The 17,046-nt window shown below is 31.2% G+C and overlaps 1 protein-coding gene across 2 annotated transcripts in view; it reads left to right on the forward strand.

The window, feature by feature from the left end:
• The first annotated feature begins 3,981 nt into the window (after positions 1-3,981).
• Positions 3,982-17,046, forward strand: part of LOC130445241 (beta-glucuronidase-like) — a 43,382-nt gene continuing 30,317 nt past the window's right edge. Inside the window, exons 1-2 of one of the 2 annotated variants that reach the window (XM_056780795.1) lie at positions 4,058-4,173; positions 11,499-11,536. The gene's annotated coding sequence lies outside the window, so the exon portion shown is untranslated. Of the gene's footprint in view, positions 4,174-11,498; positions 11,537-17,046 lie in introns of both variants that reach the window. The other variant, XM_056780794.1, reaches the window with a different exon arrangement.

Below are 17,046 nucleotides of genomic sequence, written 5' to 3' on the forward strand. Positions count from 1 at the left end.
TTGAAAGCCCTGTGAAGAACTAGGTATATTCGTACACCTTTCAAAACTGTATAGTTGTTACTTGTTTTACTTTTTAATAGTCCTACTGAAAGGTCTGGAACTTCATCCACAGCTTAAAAAGTTGAGTGCTAAGGCACAAATGCAGTTTAAGTAACACAAAAAAAATGCTTCTTACACAGCAGTTAGGTTAGTTACATTAAACTTACCTGTGTCTTTGAAGAACTATCTTCTTCGTATATTTACTCTAATAGGACCCAATTGAGTAATCGCAAGTAAGTCTACCAATATTATTAAAGTTAGTTATATACACTCTTAAATTCACTTCATTAATCTGCCAACTGTAAGAACTAAATTAATTATTGAATGATATCCATTAAGAATTTCATGATCTATTTAACGAATAACGATTTTTGTTTTAAAATTTTCATTCTTCTTATTTCATGTATTAGATCGGACGTAGGAAACCTCTCAGTTCAACCTGTTTTAATCTGCTTTTACACAATTTAAAGACGGATCTGAACGTCTAGTTTAAGACGCTATCGAAGCATTATTCTGTCGGTGATTTGCCATTGTCTTGTGATTGATAGCAAGCTGGACTTTCAATTTTATATATTTTTCGGACACGGACCGACTTACATAGTTACCAGACGCCACCGTTAAATCAGAGCGACCACTTACTGTAATCATTACAAGGATTTTCAGTGATTTTCATTGATATTTGATTTGTTTTCTTGGAGAGTGAGTGCAGACAGGTCCGTTCCTGTGTGATTTCCCAGTCCAGTCGATTTCATAATGCACAGTCATAGACATACAATATGCCTCCTTTATTCCACCTTTCAGTCAACGATGGCAGATTTTTGTGGAAGTCATATCAATACATTGCCACATTTGCTTAAGTGTATTTTTTTGTTATTCATATAATGTTTTCTGCTGAGGCTCCATTTTGTCTAAATGTTTCTGAGAGTCGTTAAAATTGTAGATAGTTATTAATAAAAGTATTGGTACTTATTTTTGTGAGGAAGTTTTTCAGAACGTTGACATAAAAGACGCCTTGACATTAGTAAATGGGTCAATTTCCATGTGGATATCACAACTACTAGCCACTGAAATAGGAGAAATGGATGTTGGATAAAACACCATTTCTATCAGTTCAAATATAGAATATCCACAAGAGGCAGCTGCATCTCCACTTTTGTGGGGCCTGGAGAATTCCTATGCGGACTGACTAACCTAGGTATATTATGTGAGGTACGACATAGTAATTTACGAAAGGGGGGCTTAAGAATACACTTTAAGACATAGTTCAAAAAAGATTTGATTATAAACGAGAGTGCTAACTTTTTGAGGGACTACAATAATTCAATCGCAAATCTATCAATTTGGACAGGCAAGTGATTGAGTGGAAAACAGAGAGTAAATATATGAGACATATACTATATAGTACACTCCTTTAAAACAAACACAAAAAGGAGTAGTAAAGCTAGAAAAGCCCTGATGGTGTGCAGGAACTTCACAGGTAAGAATTGGGTTTATATTCATCACGTAAAGAACAGTGATCTTGAGCATTTGAATGGGTCTGCACACTAGAATTATTGAGATATAAAGACTGGTATATTTATGATGGGGGACATGAAAATATACCAAGTTGACGCACTAGAAAGTAAAAAACTTTGCTCATAATGTTTATAGACGGAGTCACTAGGGATAAGCCGAAATCTCTCCTAGAAAGAGATCAAAGAGGAAGAGTTATGCATTGCATAAAAGTGACTAGTAAGAAAATACCAAATATAAAATGAAAAGACATGTTATCTGATGGTTCCAATACCATAGACAGAGCAGAAATAGATGTGTAAGTACCCAGAATCAAACAGTAGGTATATCGCAATTAGAAATATATGCAATCAATTTGGAGAAAAATGAATCCGAACAGGAGATTATCATCTTGTCTGATAGCCGAGAAGCTCCGCGTTCCAATGTTATAAGATCCAACCTAGTTTGATAATGTCTGAACAAATTAAATGAGCTGCACAAGAAGAGTAAAGAGGCAAATGAAAAAGCAGATAGATTTGTTAAAGTAGGAACGGACCTTTTAACTCTTCTCTGGAATCGCCTACAGTACATAACACACTGAAAAGGATGTACGTGAAAAAATTAACTCAGTTACTTGAGTAATCTACAGGGGCTAAGAAGATCTACTGAATGTAACAACATCAGTAAAAACAATCTATGTCCTTCGTATGCGACCGTGAAAAATTAGACTGCAAGCTTCAAAAGAGGTAAATTTTTCATTGAAGATGATGACCGACCGGGAAGGCGGCCAGTTTCTGTGTCAGTCCCCGAAAATATGGATGCATATTTGATCAGACCGTCGAATTGGGCTAAAACGGATATCTGAAGCACTGAATATTTCATACGAACGCGTTCATCATATAGTTCACGTCAATTTGGACATGAGAAAAATTGCTGCAAAATGGATCCCCAAATGTTTGAATGTTGATCAAAAACGTGCAAGGGTTACTATCGATGACACTTGGATACATTTCTACGATCTAGAAACAAAGCAACAATCTATGGAATGGCGACACTCTGGTTCTCCAAGACCTAAGAAGTTTCGTGTCCAAAAATCTGTTGGAAAAGTTCTTGCTTCAGTTTTTTTGGATTGCCATGGAGTAATCATGACAGATTTTTTGGATAAGGGTAGAACAATTATTAGAGATGACTATTCGATATTACTGACCACTCTACGGGAAAAAATTGAAGAGAAAAAATGCGAAAAGCTATCCAAAGGTGTTTTGTTTTTGTAGGACAATGCCCCTGCACACAAATCTCATGTTAACATGCAAAAAAATTCGTGATTTAGGATTTGAATTGCTAGAACACCCCCCTTATTCGCCAGATTTGGCTCATTAATCTCTTTCATCAACTGAAAAAAGTTTGAAAGGTCGTAAATTTTCTTCCAAGGAGGTAATAAAAGCTGTGGAGGTCTGGTTTGGAGAGCAAGAAGAAACATTTTTTTAAAGGTCTAGAGACGTTGCAGGTTCGCTGTAATAAATGTATCCAATTAAGAGGAAAATATGTTAAGTAATAAAGTATTTCGACATTAAAATTTTGTTTGATTCTATAGTAGGCTAATAATTTTTCAATATATCCTCTACAGGAGAACGTTAGCTGTCATTTCTGCGATAGTTATAACACTTCTTGCCTTGTTTCTAGACGCCAGCAATCCTAATATACCAGATGATAGTATTTAATTGCAAGAAGGTGATGCACCCAACTTTGTGTACGCGATGTTCTCGAATTTTTAAAGCAATGTTTCTCTGCGAGGAGTATTTATAGGAGATCAACAGAGTGGATCCCAAGATCTCTACAACTTACACCTCCATATTTTTCCAATAAAGTACTTCAAAATCAAAAGGCTATGTAGATGAGAAAATCTAGAGAAAATACAAGACACAATCAGAGACTGCAGGAAGGAATATGGATTCGATTTAGCTGAAAAGTATTGTGAATTGAATAATTGTTGCAGTTCGTTTGTTATAAAATTATTTTCTGTATCAAAGATTACAACAACATTTGAAAATTAAGAATGTTTTCACGCTATTTATGAAATTGGCATTTGAAATTAAAAATTGGCCTATTCCAGGATTCTCAATATCAAATTAATTGTTGGCCAAATTGGAAATTTCATAACTAATGATTTAGATCGTCAGGTTAAGAGCTTTCGAGAAAAGTGAAAAAGACAAGAAACTATGACTATGTGGGCAAATTCTTCTTACTACATAAATTATTTCCCCTGAAAAAACTTATTAACATTAACAACTATAATCGTTGGTGAATAATGAAGAAAGCAATTGTTTCTTTTTGTTATCAAATATTCAGTTTTAAACAAACAGAATTTATCAATGAACACCATCAACAACCATAATATATCTCAACCTTACTGATAAACCTAACGCCTGTATTTGGCACGCCCGGTAATACAGAATTATCAAGAACCAAAAGAATCTGGTATTGGTTTCTGGTGTCGGCGCGTTAGACCTAAGAGCAGAGCGTGTCTGTTGAATTTTAAACTTGTTGTAGAGAGGTTCGTTATTTGTGTTGGACTGAAATGGTGTGAGATCGATGGTGTGGTTTACTGAGGATATATTATAATTTAAAAATTCATATTGAGAAGTAAGTTTCTTGCATAAATATTTGTCTATAATTTAATTCATAATTTCAATAAATTAAAAGTTATTCAGTGAATTTTGTTGTGTGATTAGGGCTGTTTTGTAAATAAAAATTTATAACTAAAAATTTCCTATCTCAACTTAAATACCGTCAATTTGATACAAAATATCAATTTTTCCTGCAGTACATACAAGTCAAGAAATTTGCATCTATTATAATCATTGTCGAAATATTTATTTTAAAGTAATATCTATTGAAAGTCAGCATAGATTTCAAACAATTACAAAATATCTTTTTTTGTTTCCTAAACGATTCAGATCTTTTTGTCCGATAATATTTATACATTATTGAATAAATATTCATTATATTTTAATATGCTGAAGAAAAGAGAATAGAAAAATATTGAGGTATATAAATAATAGTAATTTTGAATATACCACGAAAAGTGATATATTCAAAATAGTAATTTTGAATATACCACGAAAAGTGTTATATGGTAAAATATATGAGGTGGATGCTATAATAAAGTAAAGAAAAAAATACCTGCAACATCATCAGTTTATTATTTAATAAAAATGAAAAGCATAACGTAGGAAATTTATTTTCCCCCCTATTGATTCTGGAAATATTCTCATGAAAACAGGCAATTCAAGTTATATTCTCATTACATAACATAGCATCTTAAAGCAAAGATATTTCAATAAATAAGGTAAGGGTAGCGATTTCACTCCCTTACAATGAGAAGAAATGTTGAAAAAAAAGTTTTCGATTACTGAAAATTCACAATAAAACATGAAAACTATTTTATTCACCACCTTGTAGGGGTGATATTTCTGAACAAGTTGAGCTGAATAAATTTTATCGTAGAAAATATAAGATCACAATTTGACGCGGTCAATCACCTGTTGTCGCAGTAACTACTGGTAATATTTTCTCGAAAATTTAAATACCGAATTTTTATTTCAGTTAAAATATTTTGAGTGGTCTAAGACATTGAGTCTTCACTAATTTCAATTGTTTTGAAATTGTCAACAGTTACAGTATAAAAAAATGTATTTGATACAAAAAAAGTTATGTCAAAAATTACCATAATTTGTTTGAAAAAATTCGGAGGCCTTCTAAATTTTTGAAAATTCACGTGAGGTGCTTGAAAACTGGCGTCGAATTTCGGCCATCTCGACCATTGTAAGACTACTACCACAAACCACCTATTTTATAGACGTTTCACACAGACGATTCAAGGTTGAATCTTCATCAAAGTTTGACACAAAACGGGATAATTTAATGTTGGTATAGATTGTACAATTTCTCTTGATGATTCATTATCGTTTTTTGTGTCCCGTGTATGGTGTTAGTTGTTAATTACAATGTGTGTAATGTGTTTGTTCATAAGGACTTTTTAATAGATCGCTGCTGGCTATAAACAATACTAAATTAAAGCCAAGGGATTTATTATGAAGTTCAAGTAATGAAATTTAATAAAATTAGGTCTAATAAGTCAATAAATAACATTTAATTAGCTTTTTTGTAAGCAATATTATATTTATTTTTTATTATATTTTCTTGCAAGTTTCATTTTCAACTTATTAATACCACGTTTTGTTCAAGTTATTAGTATAATCAAAGGATTTTATATAATTATATAAATCCGATTTGTCTACTTACCATTTGAGGAAGTGCTCTTACAATAACTTCAATATTTTCATCTGATGAACTTCGAAATTCATTTTATTTATAATATTTACTAAAATTTTCATCTCTTGTATCACTGAATCTTGAAAATATACCATTTTGCGAAATATTATAAACAAAACCATGAATTGAAAAGTTCATTATTTCTGAGCTAGCAGTATTTAAATTTCTCGCCATTAATAGAATTTAAATTTGCCAGTCTTCTATAAAAGATGTCATACTTGTAGTTAATGGTCTGACCCTCAGTCGACGCCAATTTTGCTGAAACAAATCTTACCTTATCATGATTCATCTCAATAGAAGTAATCTGTATATAGTACTCGTGACAGATAAAGAAGAAATGCCCGTAAACCAGAAATATAGAGGTTTAGAATAAGCGTCAACATGCGTAAACATACTAATGCCATAAGCTGCCATTTGGATCTTACTTGCGGCGGAAAATTTGTAAATACGGTGATATATAGGCTTTAAACATTACTTTTAAACTTAAGTATTCTATATTTAACATTCAACCATCAAAAATTTCTTGACTCACTTTTGTTTCGGTCACCTTATTAGATCTTGATGAGACGGATGCTTGTTACAATAACAAGAATCGTATTTGGAATCGATTCCATTTTTATTTTGTTCCCTATCTCATAATTTGGTTATGTTAGGTTAGGCTGTTATGGCAGCTTTTGATATTTCGTAGAACATACTCTTATTCAATTACCCAATGGATAATCTATTCAAACAGAATTTAGGTGCTTATTAAGTACAAGATATTCCTGTCAAGAAGAATTTTATATTTCAATTTTCAAAAATTTCTTGAATGGCTTTTGTTTCGATCACTTTACTAGCAGTGGTGGATCTTGATGAGACGGGTGCTTGTTCCAATAACAATAATCTTATTTAAAATCGATTCCATTTTTATTTTGTTTCTTAACTCATAATTTGGTTAGGTTGATTTGCCAGCTTCAGATATTCAAACAGGATTTAAGTGTTTATTAAGTGCAAGAGATAAGATTTGACCTTAAAACAAAGTACCACTCTCATCAAGATCCACCACTTTAAGTAAGGTGATCGAAACGTTATACAAGTAATGTTCCATTTCATATGAGTTTTTCTTAGTTTTAATCCGAAATGGAGACCCCCTACTTCTTGAAAGTAATCGAGTTGTTCAATATATGCCCAGGGTAATAGATGGCCTTCCAGATCCTGGAAAAATTCAAAACTCACAATACAATTTCTGAGAATTTTAATCTTACGGCATGGATTTAATATTGCAAATACTTTTTGAATCGAATCGTAGGGTGGTTCTTTTAACATCCCAAAATGTGTTGAAGGTCCATCATAGAAGAAACAGTAACTGACACGTTGTACGTAATGTTGGCTTTTTCTTTTGCATTGAATGATTGTATAAAATGATAAGCTATTGAACCTTTTAATGCTATTACACGTTTTCACTGCATATGACAACGTTTTCACTGAGAAAAAAATGACAACTACAGTGTTCTTTAACTGACACTTATAAACTTAAACTGCGTAATCTGTTAAGTTGGAATTTCTGGAACCGTTGGCGATATTCATACTGAATATACTGTTTACACCACCACTACACCAACATTATCGATTACACTGGCCCGTTTCGATAACCAAAGTTATCGTCTTCAGAGACTGAACAACACAAGTGTGTTGTAATTAGAGTCTTCAGAGTCTATAAGTTTTACAGAGTGTAATCCTACCTCTCCCATGCCCATTATTTAAGATTTATCTTTATCACCAGATATTTGTCATCAACAGCTTCGTTTATGAATTTATTGAGTTGTTCTGGCGTAAAATATTCTGCTTTTTATCCTTTTAAGTTAACTCTTAATTGTTCCAAAAATAATTTTCGCATCATCTAAATATATATATATATATTTAATAATATAAGTAAGTAAATAGTGTAATTATATTAATAGATTACAGTTTAAATTGATAATAATTTCCGAGTAATTGATTTAGAAAGCTCTAGAGATTATTAAAATGAGCGAAAATTATATGGTAGATGATTGATTTACTAGAAAACTGCAATTCAAACATTAACCATTGAAAATATTAATTTTGTAGGTAATATTACGTTATTATGAATAAGATGATAAATTGAGTAAAAGATAAATATTAATAAAAATACAGATAAAAAGAAATAAACATTCGCAAATGCCATGAAATGAAAAATCATTAATGATTCTTTGAGAAGTATTGACAATCAAAAAAGTGAAAAAAATATTATCAATAACAATTCATTGTTATCACTTTCATAATCAAATATCTTCATCATCGGTATCGTCAGTGCTAAGGTTTATAATTATTTGATCCATAATTACATCTATTTCATATTTTAGAGAATTGAGTTTTCCATTTTAGTGTTGAAAAAGTGCTTTTTTGTAGCGCAAGGGGACAAAAGCTTGATTTTCAAGGAAAGTGTTGTTATGTTTATGTTTAATGAACATAAAATTGAACGACATTACGGTATTAAACATAAACAGACATGAAACCAATACGTCGGTGTGTGCCGCGAGAAAACAGTAGCTAAATTACAAGGTGAAATTGACGGACTATTTAACAAAACAAAAAATGTTAATGATTCTATTGTGCGAACTAGATATAGTTCAACCATTTTATAATGGAGACTTTGTTAACAAGTGAAAGAATTGGGCCTGGAAATGAAAAGTATATATGAATCTGTGAGTTTATCAAGTATGACAACGATACGAAGAGTAGATTTAGGAAACGATCTTATGAAGCAAGTAAAATCGACAGCTGGTCACTTTGGAATATTTTTCATTGCCACATATGAAAATAAAGACGTAGTTGATACTGTGCTATTGCTATTATTGAGCCGTGGTATAAATAATAGTTTTGAAATAACGGAAGAACTTGTTACAATGAATAGTATTGAAACCGCTACTACGGGTGCAGATTTATTAGAAAAATATCCGAGATTTTTGATCCGTACTTTGACTGGAATAAATTAATGGTCATAACTACATAATGGATTAGAATTCAGATTTAGGCAAAAAGTACTAGAATCTAATTAATCATTGCCGTTGAATATACTCGTACATTGCATCATTCATCAATCACAGAACATTCAAAGAACTTCTTATAGAAATAGAACAGTTGACGCACTTTTCGACGATCATTTTCCTAAAGAAAAAAAATTCCAGGACGCTGCAATTACTCAGCAAAAAATTTCAAAGACAGATTTACAGAATTTCACCGTAATAAAAATGAAATCTGCTTGTTCTAAAATCGTTTGTCAGTGGACGTTTCTACGGCACCAGAGATTTACAGCTAGAATTAATAAAATTACAATACCAAACGCAGATCTCTTTCGCAGGAAATCTTTACTAGATTATTATGCAGTGCTAGACTAGACTAGAATTTGAGGAAATAGAATAAAAATGACGACGGCATTTATAAGTACACATATTTGCGAACAAACATTTTCTACTTTAAAAACAGCTCAACCAGCAGCATTCCATGTTAAGGATAAACGTTACCTAAACAAATATAAAAAAATTATTTTCTAAAAAGCAGCATCAGATTCCACATTAATAAATCATGAGTATAGATTTTGTTTTTTTCTTTCAATTTTAACCCAAATTTATTATTTCGTTTATTTGAAGTATCAAAAATCTTTTGATTGTATTCAATTTAAAAGTTGATTAAAAATAACTAGATATTTTAAGGATCCCATAATAAATATTAAAACTTTACAAAAAACTTACAAATATTTTGAAAGAAAAACAGAATAAGCAAGAAATATTCATGAATTCATTGAAAATGTTGCGTTTATCAAATTGAAGATGCCCATAAAATAATATAAAGAATCCGGCCCGCGAGATGATATGTAATGTTGAATACGGCCCGCTCACAAAGAAAGGTTGGGCACCACTGGTATAGAGTTAGTTGTGAATAATGTCTTCAGTATGAATATTACCAATAGTTCCAGAAATTCCCACTTAAATCGAATTTCATGACATTATACATAATAAATATCATTTCAACTTTCGGTCTACTAGCATAAAGTTAATATTTAAAATAGAGGGAGGGAGCTATAGAAGCTTTTTCTAGTAGCATCCAACTGTTGATAGAGAGAAAGAGCATAAACAGGAAATGAAAAAGTTACCGATATGATCTGAGAAAACTTTACATGAGGAGAAGAAAAACTAAACTAGCAACAGTTGGTAACAATAAAAAAGTGCAGTGTTCTGGTCCTGGAAATATTTTAATGGATAAATATTGCGTGCTAATCGTCGGCGTTGCGTCCTCAACATGGATAACGTGTCGTTTCTATTTGACTTGTAACAATTTATTGTTGTCTTGTTTCATCATGATAACAGTGAAAAATTATGTTTCTCTGGCTTAAACATATGAAAGCTATGAGAAGAAAAACAATTTAGAGTATCCATAGAAAAACACAATTTTTCTTACAATGCTTCTACACACGGATGAAATTGTTACTATTTTCACGAAAATCAAGAATTTTAACTGCTTACAACCAACTTTATTATTATTATTATCATATATTATTACAATATTAATATATTATATATCTTATATATTAAAAAAATTGATGATTTCCATTCCGAGTCCGTTCAGGCGTTCTACCCAACCGATTTGCTTAATTTTTTTTTCAATGAAAGGTATTGATGCACAAATTAGCCATGAACCATCGGATTTGATCTAATTTTCACCATTCTCAAGTTATACTCAAATGCGATTTCCCCCTGTACATTACTTATGGGAGTTTTTCACATACACACGTTCTATCCTCAATATCTCAGGTTCTATTCAAGATAGAGACTTCGTTTTAATTTAAGAACACTCGCTGAAACACCTTCTTTCTTTTGAGTTTTTGAACACTTAAATCGGTTGAGTTGGAGAGGAGCTAGGCGCGGACATTCAATGTGCAGTTATGGATTTTTGTAGGTTTTTGGCAATTTTTCTACATTCAAAGATCTATATCTCAGGTTCTAATATACCTACAGAGTTCGTTCTTTTCTATTATAATGATTTCTGATACTTATTTAATGGATTTGATGCGAGCGAAGCCGCGGGTAAAAGCTAGTATTATTATAATAAATAAAAAAATAAACATTAAAACTACCAATAATCCACATGCTTTCATTGTATTGCTTTCATGGTTCTATTTTATGTTATACATACACTTTTAAACTATTTTTTTAAATTTTCTCAATACTTTCATCGCTTCCCACTCTCATATCAAATCAATTTTTGATTAAAATTTGCTATATTTTAAAAAAGTAATATTTGATGCAGGGCGACTCATATTTGAGTTGAGTTGACACTGTACTTATCTTTTTCTCATTTTCAAGTGACGCTTTTAACTCAATTATAGTGTAAAGGCACACGATAGAAGAATATATAAACAAATTAACCCAGTTTTTCATCAGATTCGTCTCCGCTGTTCTACTTTGGAAAATAACAAAGATAAACAATTTTGTATTGATATGAATAATGTATGTTGAAATTTAGAATGTATCTTTCGTTTAGCTTTAACATGGCACGGCTAAAACATTTGTGATAACTAGTACGCGTTTTCTTTTCAATTTCATTTGTATTTATCATACGTGCTTCTGTTGCAGGAAATAAATTTATGTAATGAGGTGGTGAACATTTAAAGGTAATATACTTCTAAATAAACTAAAGAATGTCGTATCGAAATACCTTGCAACCTCTATACTAGTTCCTTGGAATTTTCCCGTGATTAACAGAATGACATAAATCTTGTTCAGCCTGACCAAATTTACATATAATCAGATTATCTGCCATTTCTGTAGATATTGTAATTGTGACAGAAAATTTAATTTTTTCTCAAACAATTAAAGGGTACAATAATCAAAAGCAGTATCTATTTTTTAAAACTATGTATTTGTTAATTTGAGAAATATTTAAAAAGTAGCCAAATCTCTCTAAAAATTGAAAAAATAAGAACAAAAAATTATTTATCAACAAATTATAAACCTCCCTAAAGTATCAATAGACTGCACAGATTTCGGTTTTTTTTTGTTGAATAGGTGCTCATATGATAAAAAAGCTTTGTTTCAATTTCTACTATGGAACGTTAATTAGTCACGAAATATTTCCATGTTATACTTTCCAAGAGCTGTACACATTCAAATTAAGATTAAGGCTGATGGAACTGTTTTGATCCTGCAATATGTGATTCAAGTCATGACTCACCATTTTGTTATACCCTGATAGTTGAGGTTTGTCTCTTCCCTAAATTTGAAGGAAACTTGTTTTGATTGGAAAAAATAACTACATTAATAATGAATTATTTTGTATTACTTACGATAGGTACTTTCGCAATTTTTAAATTAATTGAACAAGGAATTTTGCCTTGCTTATGTACAATAGTTTATACATGATGTGTCATATCATTAAATACAAACTAAATAAATAAATAAAAGCAATTAAGTACTTACTCCTAAACTTATGTAAGTTAACTATAACAAATAAGAAATAAAACAAAAACGTTAGAAAGTTAATAAATACAATCTTTATTGTATAAATATGGCTTCATGATTAATGTACATTTACAGTTCCTTTTATATCAAGAGCTGTCAATTAATTCATGTATCTTGGTCTATTCCATATATAACTTTTTAGATCAGTCTTGAATCTTTTTTATATATTTTTTCATATTATCGGGTAAGTTTTTATATAAAATGGTGCCTGAGTACAAATAACTTCTCGTTCCATGTTTGTGTTGTATGTGTGTAATGGGTGTAACATACTTTTATTTTTTTCTAGTTTCATAGCTATGTGTTCGACCCTGTAATTTACCTCTATTTGAGTAATATCTTAAGTTGATGTGTATAATAAATTTGTCAGATATCTAATACTAACGCTTCGGTGAAAAGTTTATCAATGGGATACCTATGATGCTTGTTCAGAAGTAATTATAGTGTTTTGAAACACCTCCCGAGCCTATGATTCCATAACTTGCATGTGATTGCACTAAACTCCGATAAACCATAAATTCCTTTTTTTTATTCAAGAACTCAACAATTTTATAATTTCATAGGATGCTTCTAAATTTTTTTGTTACGTAGTCCTCATCAGATTTTCATCTGAAAGAACGATTTAACATTATTCCCAAATATCTAATTGTTTTTTTGAAATTCAACGAGAATAATCTGTTTTCTAATAATCTCGATTTTCCAGATAATTTTCGAAAAATCTATAGGCTGAACACGATTTCCTAAGGTTTCTTGTGGAATGGAAGATTTACGGTGTCGAATGCCTCTTCCAAATCAAGAAATATCCCTATTACCTATTTATGCATTCGTAAATAGTGTAGTGCATGTTGAGTTGACTTATGATTTCTAAATGCAAATTGAGAGTTTGAAAGTAAATTACGTTTTTCCAAGAATTTGTTCACACGTTCACATGTAATCTCCTTCAAGAACAATACAATCATTCCAACGCTTCTCTAACTTCTCGATGCCATGTTTGTAGAAGGATTAGTCTTTTGCCTAAGAATTGGCTTCAGTTTCAACAATTACTTTTACATTTGAGCTCAATTTCGTACCGGCGAATTTTTTTTTAAATCAGCCAATAGCCAGTATTCATTGGGAGCCAGATCTGGACTATACGGTTGATAAGGATGCCAGTCGAATACTGACACCATAACCTTCCCTTCAGATGAGGATCGCTTTGATTTGATTCCTTATTGAAGTGATGGATCCATGTTTCCTCTATTGTTACATATCGACACAAAAAATCTGATTTATTACGTGTAATTACGGCCATACACTGCTCTGAATAATGAACACGTTGTTGTTTTTGATCGACTGTAAATAATCGTGGCACCCACTTGGAAAAACGCTTTTTTCTCATAGTCGAATGTTCATGTATAATTGTGAAAACACTGACTTGGGATATCTTTATGGCCTCAGCTATCCCACACAATTTCAATTACGATCAGATATAACTCATTTGTGGACTTTTCTGATGTTTTCTGGAGTAACCACCTCATTTGAACGACCAAAGCGTCCACCATGATCGGTGTCTGTACGACTACGTTTAAATGCATCAAATGGTTCTTTCCAATGGATCAGAGTCCATATAAAACTTTTGAAGCCATTCCTGAGCTTGTACAGTATTTTTTTTCCATCATGAACCAATAAAAAATTAACAGACGAAATTGTTTTGAATACATTGTTTTAAAATAACAAAAGTAGCTTCACTTAAATGGCAATCACTGACTTATAGAAATTTCATGAAATTTTACACATAGTCTTTTGAAAGTTGGTACGTAATAAATGTCATATGGATTGGACAAAGGAAGCGCCATCTGTGTGTCAGTCACACGACTTATTGAGTGATATACTACGTAGTCGAATAATAGTATGGTGTATAATAATCTTAGGGTAGGTACGAAGTTTGTTCTGAATCATTGCCAACATCTTTGATTGCATCGTAAACTTATATCAATTTTCAGTTAACTTTCCTTTGTTTTAGTGTAAGGTTTCTTCACATCCTCGCATTGTAGGATGCGATACATGTTAAAACATTGAATTAAAGTTATGTTAAATTCCTATAATAATAGCATTTTCTCGTTGATTTTCATGCTCTCGTCTTGGGCATTCAAACATATCAAAAATAACCCTTCGACATTGGATACGTACACGTCAACACCAAGTCAAGTCTAGTTGGAAACTGTCACATACGAAGCAGTTTCTAAGATTATTCTTCTACCTTCCCTGTTTCATAAGCTTGATATCTCAAGTAATCAACTACTATATGATTTGTAATGTAAAAGTTTGCATGTATATAATTCCTTCATTCAATAAACATAACAGGTACTCAAGCTTCTGGTAAATATGCAAGATGATCTGATATAGAATTCATGGACCTGGTTCATGTACTTAGTGTGATTCGTTCCAGTAAAATTAAATATGGTGAAATGTAGCGTATACACTAGATTGCGATTTAAACTCATTCACGAAAAGATTCTGTTGAATCAGGCTGTTGTATCGTAACATTTTCAAAAGAATAATTTTTAGTATTATCAAACGATCTTAATAATATTTATAATTTTATAGCAGTAAATATATAATTACGTTTTGCAATTCTAATTATTTTTGACATTTTTGCATGGATAATCGCTTTCTGAATAAATAATTACCATAAAAAATACTCGAGGATATCACGATATGCTAATTTATATAATATTTTTCGCCATATTGTCTAAATATTATTAAGTGTATAATTAATTTGATTGAAGCATTCCAAATATAATTCACAAACGACAATTAAAAAATGCGACTCAAAACCACTTACTATTTGTAAATTTCTGTTGAAACGAAACAAATTTTTGAAAAAAATTATTACGTGCAATAAGAGGTGGATGACGTAATACATTACTGTAGGAAAGAGATTCTTACTAAAGAAGCTTCACAAATAGTTGCAAAGCCCGTGTTGACGTTTAGGGTATGGAAATGGTGGGAGAATACTGTTTTCCATGAGCTGTTCAAACTATTTTTCTTGATATGTTGAATTGTCCAAAAAAGGAGGGTAAAGTTTGTAACATTTCCACGGTAATTGAACTGCAAAAATCGAAAATTGTATGTCATGTTTATATTGTTGACAAAACTTTGAGGTGGGATGTTATTGTTGCCAAACATGAAAAAATATCATATTTTAATAATTAATGGCATGTTATTGAGTAAGAGTAGACAAAAAATGTTAGTCTCAAAAAAACATTTCAGGCTTCACGTTAAACAAGCCGTGGGAACAAAGACTTTCTTGCAATTTTTGCTTACGAGCAACCAATGAAAATTTGCAAAAAAAGTTACTGGAAAACAACAATTCATCAAACTAAGATAGATGAAAATCATTATATGCTTTTGATTGAAAACGGTGGAACAATGATCGATGATAAAACCCCTATAAGCTCTGATTTGTTAACTGCATTAATCACCATTTGTATGACCTCAAAATACAATAATTGAGCTATTTATTGTAATTCTTCTTCTAATCCTGTACTATTCCAATTTAATATACTGGATTCGAGTTCTCAATTAATCCAGGAAATATTATTTTTTCTACGATGTTAAGATTATGTCCATTGCTCCAGGTATGGTTTGAAAGACAGTTGGAATGAACAGTAATCTGGATAACTTCTCGTAAGTTGGCTTCAGATTTTGTCAAATTGGTGATATTTAGCTTCTTGTTATCAATCTCAATATTCTGCGAAGCTAAACGTATCCATTTACTGAAATGGTTAATACCTATTAGACAATTATCTGTCTCCTTACTTCACGTCTTCTTTAGAAGACACGCTGAACGCTTATATTGTTATTCCTTGTTCAATGTTGACCATTTAGATGCAATACCCTATACAGCTTTAGTGAAAATTATAGATATTTGGTAGAGCCAGAGATTAATTGCCATTATTACTATTGTAACAAATACTGTTGGAACTTTCGAAAAACTGAAAACCGAAATATTTATATAACGTCGTCTGGGCAAATCAACTAAATTACAATTGTTAATCAAAATATTGGCTTTCATTCAACAATTGCAATTGTTTTTTCCTGTGGAATTGTGCTTTTTACCTAAAATGTGGAAAACAGAATCCATGCAATTATTAAAAAACATATTAAATATATGGTTCCGATGCATTTGTGCCCCCCCCCCCAACTGTATTTTCTCAACAACTGATGCGATTGAAGTAGACGATTAGAAAAAAATGATTAGAATTGATTGAGGCATTTTCATTTATCACGATAGAATTTATCTAATTAATAGAATATGTTATTGATAACCGTTCAAAATTTATCATGTCTTGAACATATTAGTAAACATTTACTTTAGTAAGCTGCAATATCAGCTATGTATTTGTATTAATAATAAAAAACAAAATATGACTCCCATTGATAATAGCTATTACACTATATGAATGTTTTTGAGAATGAATTATATTATATTATATTAGTTATAAGGATATTAAGGATTCTTAGAGATAAAAATGGATAGAATTTTTAATTGTTGAAGTTGAGTCATTTTCACTTTAAAAACCCATTTATTGGGACGAATCGGTCTCCGGTTCAACATCCTTTTTCTTTCATTATATTGTAATACCTGTCCTGTGTAAATTTTCCACTATCTCCAACCTTTTTT

Source organism: Diorhabda sublineata, chromosome 6 (assembly GCF_026230105.1).
Source record: "Diorhabda sublineata isolate icDioSubl1.1 chromosome 6, icDioSubl1.1, whole genome shotgun sequence".
In the NCBI taxonomy this organism is placed as follows: Eukaryota; Metazoa; Arthropoda; class Insecta; order Coleoptera; family Chrysomelidae; genus Diorhabda; species Diorhabda sublineata.